This window comes from Danio rerio, chromosome 4, assembly GCF_049306965.1.
Source record: "Danio rerio strain Tuebingen ecotype United States chromosome 4, GRCz12tu, whole genome shotgun sequence".
In the NCBI taxonomy this organism is placed as follows: Eukaryota; Metazoa; Chordata; class Actinopteri; order Cypriniformes; family Danionidae; genus Danio; species Danio rerio.
The window spans coordinates 65,226,231-65,244,466 of NC_133179.1; the positions used below are offsets into that span (position 1 = coordinate 65,226,231).

The 18,236-nt window shown below is 39.7% G+C and overlaps 2 protein-coding genes, 1 long non-coding RNA gene and 5 other non-coding genes across 10 annotated transcripts in view; 1 reads left to right on the forward strand and 7 right to left on the reverse strand.

The window, feature by feature from the left end:
* Window positions 1-18,236, reverse strand: part of znf1069 (zinc finger protein 1069) — a 616,019-nt gene that overhangs the window by 475,154 nt on the left and 122,629 nt on the right. The gene's annotated exons all lie outside the window — the stretch shown is intronic.
* Window positions 1-18,236, reverse strand: part of LOC110439389 (NACHT, LRR and PYD domains-containing protein 3) — a 440,964-nt gene that overhangs the window by 131,278 nt on the left and 291,450 nt on the right. The window lies entirely within an intron of this gene.
* trnap-agg (transfer RNA proline (anticodon AGG)) lies at window positions 747-818 on the reverse strand. The gene has a single exon. It is a non-coding gene; the product is annotated as a tRNA-Pro (tRNA).
* On the reverse strand, window positions 1,300-1,371 carry trnap-cgg (transfer RNA proline (anticodon CGG)). The gene has a single exon. It is a non-coding gene; the product is annotated as a tRNA-Pro (tRNA).
* Window positions 1,672-1,743, reverse strand: trnap-ggg (transfer RNA proline (anticodon GGG)). Its single transcript has one exon. It is a non-coding gene; the product is annotated as a tRNA-Pro (tRNA).
* On the reverse strand, window positions 2,695-2,766 carry trnal-cag (transfer RNA leucine (anticodon CAG)). Its single transcript has one exon. It is a non-coding gene; the product is annotated as a tRNA-Leu (tRNA).
* Window positions 4,572-4,643, reverse strand: trnap-agg (transfer RNA proline (anticodon AGG)). The gene has a single exon. It is a non-coding gene; the product is annotated as a tRNA-Pro (tRNA).
* On the forward strand, window positions 14,108-17,785 carry LOC101885368 (uncharacterized). Its single transcript, XR_222853.6, has 3 exons — window positions 14,108-14,363; window positions 17,157-17,230; window positions 17,329-17,785. It is a non-coding gene; the product is annotated as an uncharacterized lncRNA (long non-coding RNA).

Consider the following 18,236-nt stretch of genomic DNA (forward strand, 5'->3'; position numbering starts at 1 on the left):
GCGTCAGATAGTCAGAAATCTTTCTCTAACGAATCAAGGGCACCCTTAGTGAGAGTCATACCCCTAGACCACCGAGCCACTGCAAAACAGCAACTTTATATGGCAACACTATCTGCTGACAAACTGGCATTCTCAGAAAAAAGGCCTCTGTGTACGCCACAACGACCTTACAAAACAGCAGACAACTGTAAGGGCTCAACCGAAATTTGAATCTGGGATTTCTCATTGCATGAACGAAAATCATACGCCTAGACCAACAAGCCACTATGCAAAGGAATGTTTTATGTGGCGACACTATCTGCTGACAAACTGGAACTCTTCGAAAGACATTTTAATGAAAGACATAGTGCCCTGTAAAACACATGACACCTGCAAGGGCTCGTCCGGGATTTGAACCCGGGAACTCTCAGACCCGAAGTGAGAATCATACCCCTAGACCAACGAGCCACTGCAAAACAGTAACTTTATATGGCAACACTATCTGCTGACGAACTGGCATTCTCAGAAAAAAGGCTTCTGTGTAAGCCACAACGCCCTTACAAAACAGCAGACAACTGTTAGGGCTCAACCGAAATTTGAATCTGGGATTTCTCACGGCATGAACGAGAAGCATACTCCTAGACAACCAAGCCACTAAGCAAAGAAATGTTTTATGTGCCGACACTATCTGCTGACAACCTGGAATTCTTCGAAAAACGTTTTTTATGAAAGCCATAAAGCCCTGTAAAACAACAGAATAAATGCAAGGGCTCGTCCGGGATTTGAACCCGGGACCACTCGCACCCTAAGCGAGAATCATACCCCTAGACCAACGAGCCACAAAAGCTTGAATATTTCACAAGACAACAAAAGCAACAGATGGTCAGAAATCCATATCTTACAAACATTGAAGAAGAGCTTTTGCTTCATTTGGACCCGGGACTTCTGCAATGGTTCGTCCAGGCTTTGAAAACGGGACCTCTCGCACCTTATGCGAGAATCAAGCCCGTAGACCAACGATCAACTGCAAAACAGCCACTTTACATGGCAACACTATCTGCTGACAAACCGGCATTCTCAGAAAAAAGGCCTCTGTGTAAGCCACAACGACCTTACAAAACAGCAGACAACTGTAAGGGCTCAACGGAAATTTGAATCTGGGATTTCTCATTGCATGAACGAAAATCATACGCCTAGACCAGCAAGCCACTATGCAAAGGAATGTTTTATGTGGCGACACTATCTGCTGACAAACTGGAATTCTTCGAAAGACATTTTAGTGAAAGACATAGTGCCCTGTAAAACACATGACACCTGCAAGGGCTCGTCCGGGATTTGAACCCGGGACCTCTCACACCCGAAGCGAGAATCATACCCCTAGACCAACGAGCCACTGCAAAACAGTAACTTTATATGGCAACACTATCTGCTGACGAACTGGCATTCTCAGAAAAAAGGCCTCTGTGTAAGCCACAATGCCCTTACAAAACAGCAGACAACTGTAAGGGCTCAACCGAAATTTGAATCTGGGATTTCTCACGGCATGAACGAAAAGCATACTTCTAGACAACCAAACCACTATGGAAAGCAATGTTTTATGTGCCGACACTATCTGCTGACAAACTGGAAATCTTCGAAAAACGTTTTTTTATGAAAGCCATAATGCCCTGTAAAACAACAGAATAACTGCAAGGGCTCGTCCGGGATTTGAACCCGGGACCTCTCGCACCCCAAGCGAGAATCATACCCCTAGACCAACGAGCCACAAAAACTTGAATATTTCACAAGACATCAGAAGCAACAGATGGTCAGAAATCCTTATCTTACAAACATTGAAGCAGGGCTTTTGCTTCATTTGGACCCGGGACTTCTGCAATGGTTCGTCCAGGCTTTGAAAACGGGACCTCTCGCACCTTATGCGAGAATCAAGCCCGTAGACCAACGAGCAACTGCAAAACAGCCACTTTACATGGCAACACTATCTGCTGACAAACCGGCATTCTCAGAAAAAAGGCCTCTGTATAAGCCACAACGCCCATACAAAACAAAAGACAACTGTAAGGGTTCAACTGAAATTTGAACCTAGGATTTCTCATGGCATGAAGTAGAATCATACTCCTAGACCAGCAAGCCACTGTTCAAGAAATATTTTATGTGGCGACACTATCTGCTGACAAATTGGAATTCTTTGAAAGACGTTTTTACGAAAGACATAATGCCCTGTAAAACACAGTACACCTGCAAGGGATCATCCGGGTATTGAACCCGGGTCCTCTCGCAACCTATGCGAGAACCATACCCATAGACCAATGAGCCACTTAATTGAGAGAATTTCACAAGGCGTCAGATAGTCAGAAATCTTTCTCTAACGAATCAAGGGCACCCTTAGTGAGAGTCATACCCCTAGACCACCGAGCCACTGCAAAACAGCAACTTTATATGGCAACACTATCTGCTGACAAACTGGCATTCTCAGAAAAAAGGCCTCTGTGTAAGCCACAACGACCTTACAAAACAGCAGACAACTGTAAGGGCTTAACCGAAATTTGAATCTGGGATTTCTCATTGCATGAACGAAAATCATACGCTTAGACCAGCAAGCCATTATGCAAAGGAATGTTTTATGTGGCGACACTATCTGCTGACAAACTGGAACTCTTCAAAAGACATTTTATTGAAAGACATAGTGCCCTGTAAAACACATGACACCTGCAAGGGCTCGTCCGGGATTTGAACCCGGGACCTCTCACACCTGAAGCGAGAATCATACCCCTAGACCAACGAGCCACTGCAAACCGGTAACTTTATATGGCAACACTATCTGCTGACGAACTGGCATTCTCAGAAAAAAGGCCTCTGTGTAAGCCACAATGCCCTTACAAAACAGCAGACAACTGTAAGGGCTCAACCGAAATTTGAATCTGGGATTTCTCACGGCATGAACGAAAAGCATACTTCTAGACAACCAAACCACTATGGAAAGGAATGTTTATTTGCCGACACTATCTGCTGACAAACTGGAATTCTTCGTAAATTGTTTTTTAATGAAAGCCATAATGCCCTGTAAAACAACAGAATAACTGCAAGGGCTCGTCCGGGATTTGAACCCAGGACCTCTCGCAAACTAAGCGAGAATCATACCCCTAGACCAATGAGCCACAAAAGCTAGAATATTTCACAAGACATCAGAAGCAACAGATGGTCAGAAATCCTTATCTTACAAACATTGAAGCAGGGCTTTTGCTTCATTTGGACCCGGGACTTCTGCAATGGTTCGTCCAGGCTTTGAAAACGGGACCTCTCACACCTTATGCGAGAATCAAGCCCGTAGACTAACGAGCAACTGCAAAACAGCCACTTTACATGGCAACACTATCTGCTGACAAACCGGCATTCTCAGAAAAAAGGCCTCTGTGTAAGCCACAATGCCCATACAAAACAAAAGACATCTGTAAGGGTTCAACTGAAATTTGAACCTAGGATTTCTCATGGCATGAACGAGAATCATACTCCTAGACCAGCAAGCCACTATGCAAGAAATATTTTATGTGGCGACACTATCTGCTGACAAATTGGAATTCTTTGAAAGACGTTTTTATGAAAGACATAATGCCCTGTAAAACACAGTACACCTACAAGGGCTCATCCGTGTATTGAACCCGGGTCCTCTAGCAACCGAAGCAAGAATCATACCCATAGACCAATGAGCCACTAAATCGAGACAATTTCACAAGGCGTCAGATAGTCAGAAATCTTTCTCTAACGAATCAAGGGCACCCTAAGTGAGAGTCATACCCCTAGACCACCGAGCCACTGCAAAACAGCAACTTTATATGGCAACACTATCTGCTGACAAACTGGCATTCTCAGAAAAAAGGCCTCTGTGTAAGCCACAACGACCTTACAAAACAGCAGACAACTGTAAGGGCTCAACCGAAATTTGAATCTGGGATTTCTCATTGCATGAACGAAAATCATACGCCTAGACCAGCAAGCCACTATGCAAAGGAATGTTTTATGTGGCGACACTATCTGCTGACAAACTGGAATTCTTCGAAAGACATTTTAATGAAAGACATAGTGCCCTGTAAAACACATGACACCTGCAAGGGCTCGTCCGGGATTTGAACCCAGGACCTCTCACACCCGAAGCAAGAATCATATCCCTAGACCAACGAGCCACTAAATTGAGAGAATTTCACATGGCCTCAGAAGTATCAGATAGTCAGAAAACTTTCTCTAACAAATCAAGGGCACCCTAAGCGAGAATCACACCCCTTGACCAACGAGCCACTGCAAAACAGTAACTTTATATGGCAACACTATCTGCTGACGAACTGGCATTCTCAGAAAATAGGCCTCTGTGTAAGCCACAACGCCCTTACAAAACAGCAGACAACTGTAAGGGCTCAACCGAAATGTGAATCTAGGATTTCTCACGGCATGAACGCAAAGCATACTTCTAGACAACCAAACCACTATGGAAAAGAATGTTTTATGTGCCGACACTATCTGCTGACAAACTGGAATTCTTCGAAAAACGTTTTTTTATGAAAGCCATAATGCCCTGTAAAACAACAGCATAACTGCAAGGGCTCGTCTGGGATTTGAACCCGGGACCTCTCGCTCCCTAAGCGAGAATCATACCCCTAGACCAACGAGCCACAAAAGCTTGAAAATTTCACAAGACATCAGAAGCAACAGATGGTCAGAAATCCTTATCTTACAAACATTGAAGCAGGGCTTTTGCTTCTTTTGAACCCGGGACTTCTGCAATGGTTCGTCCAGGATTTGAAAACGGAACCTCTCGCACCTTATGCGAGAATCAAGCCCATAGACCAACGAGCAACTGCAAAACAGCAACTTTATATGGCAACACTATCTGCTGACAAACTGGCATTCTCAGAAAAAAGACCTCTGTGTAAGCCACAACGCCCTTACAAAACAAAAGACAACTGTAAGGGTTCAACTGAAATTTGAACCTAGGATTTCTCATGGCATGAAGGAGAATCATACTCCTAGACCAGCAAGCCACTATTCAAGAAATATTTTATGTGGCGACACTATCTGCTGACAAATTGGAATTCTTTGAAAGACGTTTTTACGAAAGACATAATGCCCTGTAAAACACAGTACACCTACAAGGGCTCATCCGGTTATTGAACCCGGGTCCTCTCGCAACCGAAGCGAGAATCACACCCATAGACCAATGAGCCATAAAACTGAGACAATTTCACAAGGCGTCAGATAGTCAGAAATCTTTTTCTAACGAATCAAGGGCACCCTAAGTGAGAGTCATACCCCTAGACCACCGAGCCACTGCAAAACAGCAACTTTATATGGCAACACTATCTGCTGACAAACTGGCATTCTCAGAAAAAAGGCCTCTGTGTAAGCCACAACGACCTTACAAAACAGTAGACAACTGTAAGGGCTCAACCGAAATTTGAATCTGGGATTTCTCATTGCATGAACGAAAGTCATACGCCTAGACCAGCAAGCCACTATGCAAAGGAATGTTTTATGTGGCGACACTATCTGCTGACAAATTGGAATTCTTCGAAAGACATTTTAATGAAAGACATAGTGCCCTGTAAAACACATGACACCTGCAAGGGCTCGTTCGGGATTTGAACCCAGGACCTCTCACACCAGAAGCGAGAATCACACCCCTAGACCAACGAGCCACTAAATTGGAACAGTTTCACATGGCCTCAGAAGCATCAGATAGTCAGAAAACTTTCTCTAACGAATCAAGGGCACCCTAAGTGAGAATCATACCCCTAGACCAACGAGCCACTGCAAAACAGTAACTTTATATGGCAACACTATCTGCTGACGAACTGGCATTCTCAGAAAAAAGGCCTCTGTGTAAGCCACAACACCCTTACAAAACAGCAGAAAACTGTAAGGGCTCAACCGAAATTTGAATCTGGGATTTCTCACGGCATGAACGAGAGTATGCTCCTAGACAACCAAACCACTATGCAAAGGAATGTTTTATGTGCCGACACTATCTGCTGACAAACTGGAATTCTTCGAAAAACGTTTTTACGTAAGACATAATGCCCTGTAAAACACAGTACACCTGCAAGGGCTCGAGTGACGTCACTGACGTCACTGTCTCCGTTTGGTCGCCTACTGCGTTTTCTTGAAGTTTGGACTGGCTATTTACTCGCAATTTAAATCTTAATCATAAAATTCTTCCTCATTCGCTAACTATTTTTCTCTCCTACTTAGGGTGAACAAACCCTTAATACATTTATACAAACAAAACTGCTTTAAAACGGTCTGTCCCTCGAGCATCCGCCTGTTGTTTGTAGATTTAGCCTGCTAGCACCGCTGGTCAGCTAAAGCTACCAACCTCTTTTACCATACACTTTTGACATACTGGCTTTGCTCAACCCGTAAAATGTCACTTGCGTCTCTGTCCTTGTGTGCAGGAGAAGCATCGATGGAGGCGTTGGAGCTGGAGCTGGAAGAAGTGGAGTCCCAGATCCGGGCACTTCTGATGAGGTGGACGTGGCTGCAGGAACAACTGCTTGTTGTGCCTAACGCTAAGGCCGCCTCATCATCTAAGGTACGTGGAAATTACAACCACATCATTCCCTCTACCTCAACCCGCGTCCTTCTCTGTCCAGGCCCAGCGCACCCGGGGCGCGGCTCGGCCAGGCGTCGTTCACACCGACACCCGGCTACCACGGCGCCTGGGTGCAGCCGCGTAAGGTGCTTGCCAGATCCTGGGGCAGAACGTCTCCTCCTCCCGTGTTCGAGATCTCCACGGAGAACCGCTTCTCCCCTCTCCGCGAGTCGGGTCCCGATGTGGCCATCATCGGTGACTCGATCGTTCGTCACGTCCTCCTCAAAAGGTAATAAAGTACGTACTTTCTGCTTTCCTGGTGCCCGTGTGAGAAATATTTCTACACAGATTCCAACCATCCTGGGTGCTGCCGAGAGCCCTGGTGCCGTTGTCCTCCACGTGGGGACAAACGACACTGGGCTCAGGCAGTCGGAGATCCTGAAGAAGGACTTCAGGAGCCTGATCGAGGCAGTTCGACGCACCTCGCCCGCCACGCAGATCATCGTTTCTGGGCCGCTTCCTACCTACCGCCGAGGAAATGAAAGGTTCAGTAGACTTTTAGCTCTGAATGAATGGCTAATAACATGGTGTAAAGAACAGAAATTGCTCTTTGCTAATAACTGGAATCTTTTCTGGGAGCGTCCTAGGCTCTTCCGTGCTGACGGCCTGCACCCCAGTCGAGCCGGAGCTGAACTCCTGTCGGACAACATCTCCAGATTACTTCGCACCATCTGACTAGCAGGTAAAAATTCACAAAATTCACATTATAGCCACCTAGACTCTTGTTCACCCCACTTAAACATCAGTAACGCATATCTGGCAAATCCTATAGAGACTGTGTCTCTTCCTCGTATTATTAGATAAGGAAAAAAACGTACTGTGTGCTCCAGAAAAAATCTATTAAGAATCAAACCAGAAAAACCAGTAGAAAGTGAAAATACAAATTTCGTAAGGCTTGGTCTCCTAAACATCAGGGGCCTCATGTACGAAGACTTGCGTGGAAATCTTACTAAAACATTGCGTACGAAAAATTCAGATGTATGAAACACTGCGTACGCCGAATCTCACGCATATTCTTTTGTACATCTGAATGAACGTGAAACTGAGCGCAACATGCACGAGCACTAAACCCCTCCCTGCCTCCTGCCGTATGAATATGCTAATGACTATGCAAATGGAAAAACCCAACGAAAAAGTAATGGCAAAGCAAGCAAAAAGAGAAACTTTGAACAGAATGTGAATTGGAGGTGCTGCTTTCGGAGGTAGACCGGAGAAAAGGGGTGTTATTTGCAAGTTTGTTCTCCGGAATTAACAACAAAAGAAAAAAATAGAGTGGGAGAGTTTAGCTGATGCGGTCAACACAGTTGGGTCTGAACATCGCACTGAGTGTGTTAAAAAAAAGAAATAGTGTGGTTTATATCTGTAAAATGTTGCAGTACGTTTAACAGTCTCAGTGGCACTACTCGTAAGACGCATGTGATCAAGAATTGATATGTTTGAACATGAACTCGGCTCGAATCCAGCGTCTGATGAACTCTTTCTTGTTTTTTCCCCCGCTACATATCAGATTTTGCCAACTATTTATCACGAGAAAGACAAGTAGGAATCATCAATAAGTTCATATCAATAAGCATCATATTTTATTTGCACATTTATTGAATGGAAAGGTTTCTGATTCACGCATGCAAATTCATCTTCAGATAGTGTCTTTATAGCAATGTGCGTGTGGTAGATAGCTCAGATTACATTGGGAAAACAGGCGACTGCTGCAAATTGTGCTTTAATGTTTAGCTGGTCAAATGTATGGTATGGAAACCTTATATACCTTATATTCTGAGCGTGAAACCAGGCGTACTCAAAGTTTTTGTGCGTACGCAGTGTTGATACATGAGGCCCCTGGTCACTTGCACCTAAAGCACTTATCATTAATGAAATAATAACAGAAAACAATCTTAATGCACTCTGTCTCACTGAAACCTGGCTGAAACAAAATGACTATATTAGCTTAAATGAAGCAACTCCTCCAGGATTCCTATATAAACATGAGGCTCGTCAAACTGGTCGTGGTGGTGGAGTTGCATCAATCTTTAGTGATTTCCTTAATATTAAACAGAGAAACGGACTTATGTTTAGCTCCTTTGAAGTATTATCGCTTAATGTTCAGCTTCCAGATACTATGCAAAAACCTATGTTATCTCTCGCTTTAATCACCATATATAGACCCCCAGGACCCTATGTCAAATTTCTAAAAGAATTTTCTGATTTTATTTCTGACTTACTAGTCAAAACTGATAAAATGCTAATTGTAGGTGACTTTAACATCCACATAGATGATGCTAATGATACATTAGGGCTCGCGTTTATGGATTTAATACACTCACTTGGGATAAAGCAAAATGTTGTGGGTCCAACCCATCACTTAAAGCATACATTAGATCTAATTCTGTCTTATGGAATCGAGGTTATTGACGTAGACATTATACCACAAAGTGATGATATTACAGATCACTACCTCTTACTATATAAGCTGTGTTTACCTGAAATCAGCATACCCGCTCCAATACTCCGCCCTAGTAGAACTATTGTTCCGTCAACTAAAGATGAATTTATAAATAACTTACCTGATCTCTCTCTATTTCGTAATGCACCCGCAAACTCAAATGATCTTGATGTAGTAACCAGCAGTATGGATGCCATCTTTTTAGTTCGAGCACATGCGCGAACTGATAGAAAATAATCATAACAATCCTAGATTTTTATTTAACACATCTCTAAATTAGCAAATAATCGGTCATCCTTGGAACAAACTACTCCACCGCAAATTAGTAGTGATGACTTCATGAATTTTTTCAGTAATAAAATAGAAGGCTTTAGACAGAAAATAGGAGATGCCAAACTTTCTGCACCGGCTTATACTCCAAATCCTGTAAATATTTAATTGAATCATAATAATAACCTACACTGCTTCAAAATCATAGAACATGAAGAGTTAGTAAAAATTATAAATAGCTCTAAACCAGCTACGTGTATGCTGGATTCAATTCCAACAAAATTACTGAAAGAGCTGCTGCCTGCTTCAGGAGAACCTCTTCTTAACATTATCAACTCTTCTTTATCTATAGGCCATGTTCCAAACTCTTACAAGCTAGCTGTTATTAAGCCTATTATTAAGAAACCGCAACTAGACACCAACAACTTAGCTAACTATAGGCCTATTTCAAATCTTTCATTTATGTCTAAAATACTAGAAAAAAGTTGTTTCAACTCAATTATGCTCTTTTCTGCAGACGAACAATATTTTTGAAGTGTTTCAGTCAGGTTTCAGGGCTCACCACAGTACAGAAACCGCCTTAGTGAAAATAACCAATGATTTACTCTTAGCTGCTGACCGAGGGTGCGTCTCGCTATTAGTTTTACTCGATCTTAGTGCGGCATTTGATACCATTGACCACAATATCCTCATAAATCGCTTAAAGTCTACAGGTGTCCAGGGACAGGCTCTACAATGGTTTAAGTCATACTTAACTGACCGCTACCAGTTTGTGAATATTAATGGACAGCCTTCACAAGTCAGCCCAGTAAAGTATGGGGTGCCTCAAGGATCAGTTTTAGGCCCTTTACTGTTTACATTTTACATGCTAACTCTGGGAGACATTAGAAGACATGGGATCAGCTTTCACTGCTATGCAGATGATACTCAATTACATATTTCAACTAAACCTGACGAGACGTCTGAACTTTCTAAACTAACTGAGTGTATCAAAGACATTAAAGACTGGATGACCAACAATTTTCTTCTCTTAAACTCCGACAAAACAGAATTATTACTTATTGGGCCTAAATCTTGCACACAGCAGATCTTGCAACTCAATTTACAATTAGAGGGATACAAAGTTAGTTTTAGCTCTACTATAAAAGATCTGGGTGTCATATTAGACAGCAATCTAACTTTTAAAAACCATATATTCCATGTCACAAAAACTGCCTTCTTTCATCTGAGAAATATCGCTAAATTACGAAATATGCTATCCATCTCAGATGCAGAAAAGCTAGTCCATGCTTTTACTTCGAGACTGGATTACTGTAATGCTCTATTTGCTGGCTGCCCAGCATCCTCTATTAACAAACTTCAATTAGTTCAAAATGCAGCAGCCAGAGTTCTGACCAGGTCTAGAAAATATGATTATATCACCCCAATTTTATCCTCCTTACACTGGCTGCCTGTTAAGTTTCGTATTGAATTTAAAATATTACTTCTCACCTATAAAGCTCTAAATAATCTAGCTCCTGTTTATCTAACCAACCTTCTCTCTTGCTACAAACCAACTCGCTCTTTAACCCTTAAAGACCTAGAGGTATTTTGTGGGCATGTCACTGGCCTGTTTTTTTTTATTTTTATTTTAGCTGTCTTATTCTAATTTTACTAGTCAGCCTCAAATGTCATATATCATTTTAAACAGGAGAACCTGAAATTTCAATCTGTATCATTTTAGTTTCTTATTTGTTTTTTTTGTTTTTCTAAAAACAGACAAACATAATGGATTTTTTTTTTTAATTTATGAAAAACTAAATAATATTAATTAAAAAAATCAGTTATTGCAAACAAACCCTCCTGAAGTTTGTTTGTTTTTCTTTAGAAAGTTATATTAGGATGTTTTAAGCTTCCAACATAAATTCTGTCTATATACAACACTTCCTGAGCAAGTTATAGCAATTTATTTGAATGTTATTCTAAGGCGTTTTTCATTGAAAAACTGGTGCATTCTATTTATTGACAAAGTAGATGCCCAAATGACCTGTTTTTTGTGTTTTTTCTTAGTTATTTTAGCAGTCAGCATCAAGTGTCATATATCATTTTAAACAGGAGAACATGAAGTTTGAGTCAATATCTTTTACATTTATAATTTTCTTTTTTTTTTTTTTTTTTAAACAGACAAACATAAATACATTTTTGTGGAATAAAAAAAAACTTTTTTATTTTTTAGTTATTGCAAACAAACCCTCTTGAAGTTTGATTTTTTTTTCTTTAGAAAGGTATATTAGGATTTTTTAAGCTTACAACATAGATTTTGTCTACATCCAACACTTCTTGAGCAAGTTATATCAATTTATTTGAATGTTATTCTAAGTCGTTTTTCATTGATAAATTCTATTTCTATTCTCATTCTATTTACTGACAAAGTAGATGCTCAAAGGTTCAAGTAATGACATATACATAAAAAATATTACATAATACCAAAACACTGAAGCAAGTTTGACCTCTTTATAAGAAATTTATTTTCAGTTTATTATAAACAACAATGTCTTCAACAATAAACAAATAAAAAATAAGACTCAAAGAAAAAGAACAAGCAAATTGTCTGTAAAAACTATATACATATTTATATAACCAAATTGGAGCTTCCTGAGGCTTTATGTACAGGCTTGTGACCCTCTGCTGCTATGCCACTGACCAAAACAGTTTCTGTGGGCAACAAGACATAGTGCTACATTGCACCGTGCACACTTCCAGATTGTGCGCTTCTTGCACAGCTTGCAGTACTGCCGCCCCTTTGTTGCAGAGTCTGGTGTCCTGCTTCTCTCCCACTGGCTGTCTTCATCTTAATTTAGAAATGCCAGAGATACAGGTAGGCACTGTGCTCCTCTTAACGCCACATCACTGTGTTTTGGGACTCCACAGAGCTCTCTGGACAACTCCTCCATGAACTGCCCATGAGACATTGGCACACTCTGAGATGACAGGCACATCTCCTTGTGAAGTATATAGCTGTTGGTAGTTGCTATATCTATGAAGTGGTACAGTAGTGTCCTGTACCACCTGTTGGACCTCTTGTGCACAGAATAATACTGGAGGAGCTGGTCAGACAGATCCACCCCCCCCCCCCCATATATTTGTTGTAGTCCACCACACAGCGAGGTGACGCGATGTTCTTTGCCTGCCATCTCCCAGTGTCTTTGTTGAGCACATTCCTGCTCACAGTGTCACCATCAAAGGCATTGTGGATGGTTGAACACACTGACACCTCCCTTGTGTCCATCCATTTTACAAACAATAGTTCTTGCTGTCTGATCCATCGAATTGAACCCCTGGGGCTCTAGGAGGTGAGTGCATTCTGCTTTGTTTGGGGAACATTTCTGCGGGAGTCCCTGAAAGTACCACAGGCAACAAAACCACTAGCATACAAGTCCCTAAAAAGTTTTGGGCTTGTATAGAAGTTGTCCACATACAAGTGATAGCCCCTCCCTAAGTATGATGGATCCATGAGGCTGCTTACTACATCATACGAGAGACCCTGACCTGACATGAAGCGACTTTTCCCAGTGTAGATGTTGAAGTCACTGGTGTACCCATTGCTGGAGTCAGCAAGCACAAACAGCTTCACACCCCACTTTATTGGCTTTGCCTTCATGTATTGCCTAAGTGCAATTTTGGCTTTCGGGGCCACCATTCTTTCATCGATGGAAACATGCTTCTTTGGCTGCCACATTGACTTGCAGGCCTCTTTCGTGGTAATGTAAAGAGGCTTGAGACGATGGAGGGGGTCATATTCTGGAGTGCCTTTTTTTCTGTCATTTTGGATGTCGTCCTCAGGGTTGCTCATGTGGACAGTTCTGCTTATTGCCATGAATCTGTCTCTGGTCATGACAGAAGCAGGGAAGTGTATGCTAAGGTGTGAGTCCCTCCTCCAATAATCTCATACTTTTGGCAGTTTCAGCAGTGCCATGAAAATCAAAAGACCTATATATTTCAGAAATTCATCTGATTTCAGCTCCTCCCAGATGAACTTTTTTCCTTTGGACTGCTCCTTTTCAGCATTTTTATTGGTGTTACAACATAATTTTTTTTACTGCTGCATCACTAAAAAAATGGCTGAAAATTTGAGCAGGTGAGTATGCAATACCCACAAAGCCTTGCAATCCAGGAGCTCTTTTCGGGAAAAAGTATGAAGGTATTTTTGGTGCAAAACTCCCAAGCAGCTGTAAAAGTGTCATTTGTAGTTGTAAAAAATAGCCACACATGTGTATCAGTAAATTTGTACTCGCAGAGCAAATTTGCAAATGTGTAGGTATTTTTTGTCTCCAACAAACACAACGCAACATTTACACCTGCACAAATTCTTCAGTACAGGTGCACAAATCCCATCGGACGAATCACAAATGCAGAAACTCATCCGCTCATGTTCTTTGCTACTATTGTTGCAGTGAATATGGTGCAAAACACATTCACACACCTGCATCCAGAAATGTGAAGTCACAGACAAAACTTGCACATCTGTAGATTAGAATGTGTATCCGCACAAAGAGAGCTGAACGTGTGTAGAATGTTTGATTATTTTTTTTCTAAGCACGAACAGAAATATGTTCCTGCAACTGCTCAAATCTGCCGCTACGAGTCTCAAGCGCTGTTTTTCACTTGCAAATCTACATTTCGCTCTCTCGCTCTTCTGCACCAAAAATCACTGTGACATTTGGTGCAAAAGTTACTTGTGTATCTGCCAACCAAAACGTGGGCTCTCAGAGAAATTCAGCCAATAGGGGATGGGGCGTGACGTCACCGCTCTAGCGCTGCGGAGGCTGAACGTCGAAACCGAAACCCCCTTTGCGAGATTCGCTGCATCTATACCTGATTTGCGTTCAAAAATGCCTGCTTAATTATTTCATAGTAGGAGCAAACATGCCTTAAGAAAATGAGTAGGTTTGAAACTTTAGTAACCATAAAAAGTACGCCAGGTGGATGCCTTTCTACTCCAGGAAGCCGCAGCCTACGGCCTGAAGGAGGAAGAGGACGCGGTCAGTTTGAAATGTGAGTATTAAACCAAAGACAGTTCTTTGTGTTAAACTCGTATTTGTTGAGCTACTGTACAGTGCACTGTAGAATTGCTGAGGGTGTAAAGAGGCTTTAAATTATAGTCTATTTTATTTCGCTGTAAATGTTGACTGTGTAATGTTACGGTCTCCAATCAGCACATATAAAGTAACGTTTCAAAGGTAAAAAAGATTATTATCAAATGTCTGACAGAAAAATGTGAAGTATTGCAGATCACAAGACTAAACAGACATCTGAGTGAGTGATGTATTTGTGCTGATGTAGAATCTGCTGTCAATTGACTGTTGCCAATACTGTTTAAATTAGATACATGTATTCTTACTAAAAGAGAATAAAGGGTCATTTGTTTAATCTGTGCATCAGTATAGTTGATCACTTGAGGATTTGTGACCGCGTGAGCTTCAAAAAAACACGTTTTGGCAAGCCAGACTCATTTACAATCTTGATTAAAATATTAGATAAATATTAATTAAATATTAAATTAAATATTAGATTTAAATATAAAAAATATTAGTTTTAATAATTTTAATCAATTCAGGCTGCAAAAGATGAAAGAGAAAGTAATTCAGCATAGAGCGCAGATTTCTGTGCGCATCACGCGTCTGAACGCGCATTACCAAATGCACCTCCCTTTAATATCAGTTCATGCAGTCGTATTTCATACAATAGAAAGTCTTAAAGAACACAAACAGTTAAACAGCACTGTGAGATAATCAGGAGATGTATTGGGCCCGCTTAAACATTATAGCATTTTTCTCACGGAAAGAGCAAATAATTAGTCTGTTAATGACGCACAGAAACGGACAGATCACAGGCAGTTTCAGTAGTAAAGTTCGTGCAAAGTGCAACATACACAATTCAAACACCAGTGCAAAGCACTTTGTTGCAGTTTGTGTCAAAAACATCAATATTTTATATAGACACATATCCACACATAATCTTGCTTTCGCTTTGCTCTCTCTAAATGCGCGCTCTTCTCTTGACGCGCGCTGCTGTGTGTACCTCATCTGTAAATTTGGAGATGTTAGTAACTGAACTCATTTCAATATCACTGACTCGATTTATTAGATACGAAAGCCGTGTAACGTGCTATCGATTGACGTATTGTCTTTTTTCCCCTTTAAATCTCTCAAATTATCATATGTGATCTCTCTGTTATTGGACTTTTTAACTGATAAGGGAAAAACGTCAAAATCATACACAAGATATCTTAAACTGTTACTGTTCACTGCTGTGCTCAACAATAGTGCAATACAATATTAAAAATTCAGAATTCAACAATGAATAGAATAAATCTTGATAATTCAAGATGTTTCAGGGAGCAGGTCGACGCACACAGAGCGCCATGATAAAGCACATGAAACGCCATGTGTGTGTTTATTAAAACATGTTATATGCGAAATAAATTAGATTTTTTTTGATAGGCTATAAATGATACTGTATTAGCTATCACTAATAATAGGCTAATATGCAAAGAAAATCTGCTATTCAAAAATTTGTTTGTTAGTTATAAAAAAATATTAATGTCCATATTGGCTCTGGTGCATTAAATAATAATAACAACATTAAGATTTTTTTTTAAATGACAAATTATAGAAAATAGTATGGAATGTTGAAGTTCTTTAAAGGTATCATCTTAAGGTTGTAAATTCCAACACTAAAGTTAAAACATATTTAATTTTTATAATTCAGCTTTTGCTGTACAAATGATTAAATGTTTTAGGGAATAAAAAGTTTTATATTGTTTGTCAACTCTGTCATGGATGACTTTAGTAATGTTTAGAAATAATAATAAATCATAGCAAGAAAAAATCGTAATGTGTAGTTACTAAATTTAAACTGAATTGACAGTTATTTAGTTTTACAACTTTTTAGCAAAACCTTTTACTTGCTTTAACTGCAAAGATCACATGATACTAATGAAATCAGGCTTAAAATATTTTTTTATTTGTAAAATATGTGATTAATGAAATATTCAGTTTTCCTTTTGTAATTGTGATAATAATAGCATTGACAGTTTACAGTTTAAACATTTAAAATTAAAATATTGGTGAATTTTTCTTTAAAAAAAAGCAAAATAAATTATTTTTGCATGATGGAAATATGTACTGGCTAATTTGTAAATCAAGAAATCGTGATTTTTGGTAATGTGATCTTTGAAAATGATGAACACATTTTATAAATAAATAATCAAAAATGTAACAATGTAATGTAACAATTTTTAAAAAAAGCTTAAAAGCTGAAAAAAGGATGGCTTTGGTCACTAAATGTACCTGCAACTACAGAATCACCCATATAGTTCATGGAGAGCAACATGTTTTTCTGGAGTTTTCTTCCAAAACTTGGAAACATCACGTAAGCAAGCAAACAGTGACATAAATAGAATCTGCAGTACAAATACTAGTTTTAAAATAAAAGTTAGTTTGCTTTATCAGAATGACATAGAATACTATAAATTATTTTATTATATATATATATATATATATATATATATATATATATATATATATATATATATATATATATATATATATAATTTGTTTATTTTTTTAACTTGCCCACCCTAAAGTTCCAAGCTGGAGCCGGGCCTGATGACAGAGGTGATTTATTCTAGTCTCTATGTTACAGGGAGGCTTTTATTGAGTACAGTACAGAAAATAAAAAAACATATTTTACATTTGCTATTTATTATTATTATTAGTTATTGTATTTTCAAACAGTGATTACATCAGCTTTCTGATTAATGTTGTGTGTGTGCTTTTTCTGCAGAGCTGTTGTGATAGAGCTGGACCTGTAGACAAGGGAACTAACACATTTGAGGAAAAAAGAATCCAAAATAAGAGGTAGGATAATTTTATTACTAGCATTACAGAAATCAAATGACACATGACATTGTTTTTTGAATGTTTTTTATGTTTTGTTTGATCTGAAATATCTGCAGATTGGTGTGTGTGGTGAGGGTAAAGAAGTCCACATGCAGCAGCATCTTGGAAATGCTGTAATGCAGGGGTGCCCAAACTCAGTTCTGGACAGCTGGTGTCCTGCAGAGTTTAGAGTCAACTTCAACTAAACTCTGCAAGACAGCAGCAGTTCTAGACTGAGTTTAGCCACTCCTGTTCTCCTGTAGTGAACTGAACGAGACCCTGCATCAGTCCACAGGCCCTTGTGTCCTCATCTGGACCAGATGTTGCTGTGGTCTCTTCATCATCCGTATCTCGGGCATGGACTGCCATGCATCACCGTCCTGTTTCAGTCTGACTGCAGCAATGAGGGATGTGATGATGGCGAAGTCCCTCTGATCATCTGAAGAACTGGCCCAGCTGTGTGGAGATACAGCAAAACATGGGCTTCTGTCTGTAATACATCACTGTTAGAATAAAGCTTGGTTTCATGTGTTGGTGACTTGTATTTATTTGTCATGATTACTCATATTCATTCTTTTAATAATATAATTATGTTTCTGTTTGTTTTCAATAAATAATGATAATACTTTCAATATTGTATGCATTTCCATTGTTTAACAGAAATGTAAGAAAATAAGATGCATTGTCTAGTGACTACTAGTAGATTTACTTAGTTAATTGTCCACATTTATCATTACTAGCAATACATTCTTGGTAAAAATGTTAAGTAAACATACATTTTTTGGAGTGTAAAATGAATCATAAAACATGGTAGCGTTAGTTATTAAGGTAAAGATGGTTTATATTTGCATTTAAACATTTTAATGGTCCCTATATTGTTTACCATGGTACTTTAAATATTTGGTCTGAATGACTTCAAAACAACATTAGAACTAATATTTATTTGACTGTGGACAGTGCTGTATTTTGATAGTCATTGGCTGCT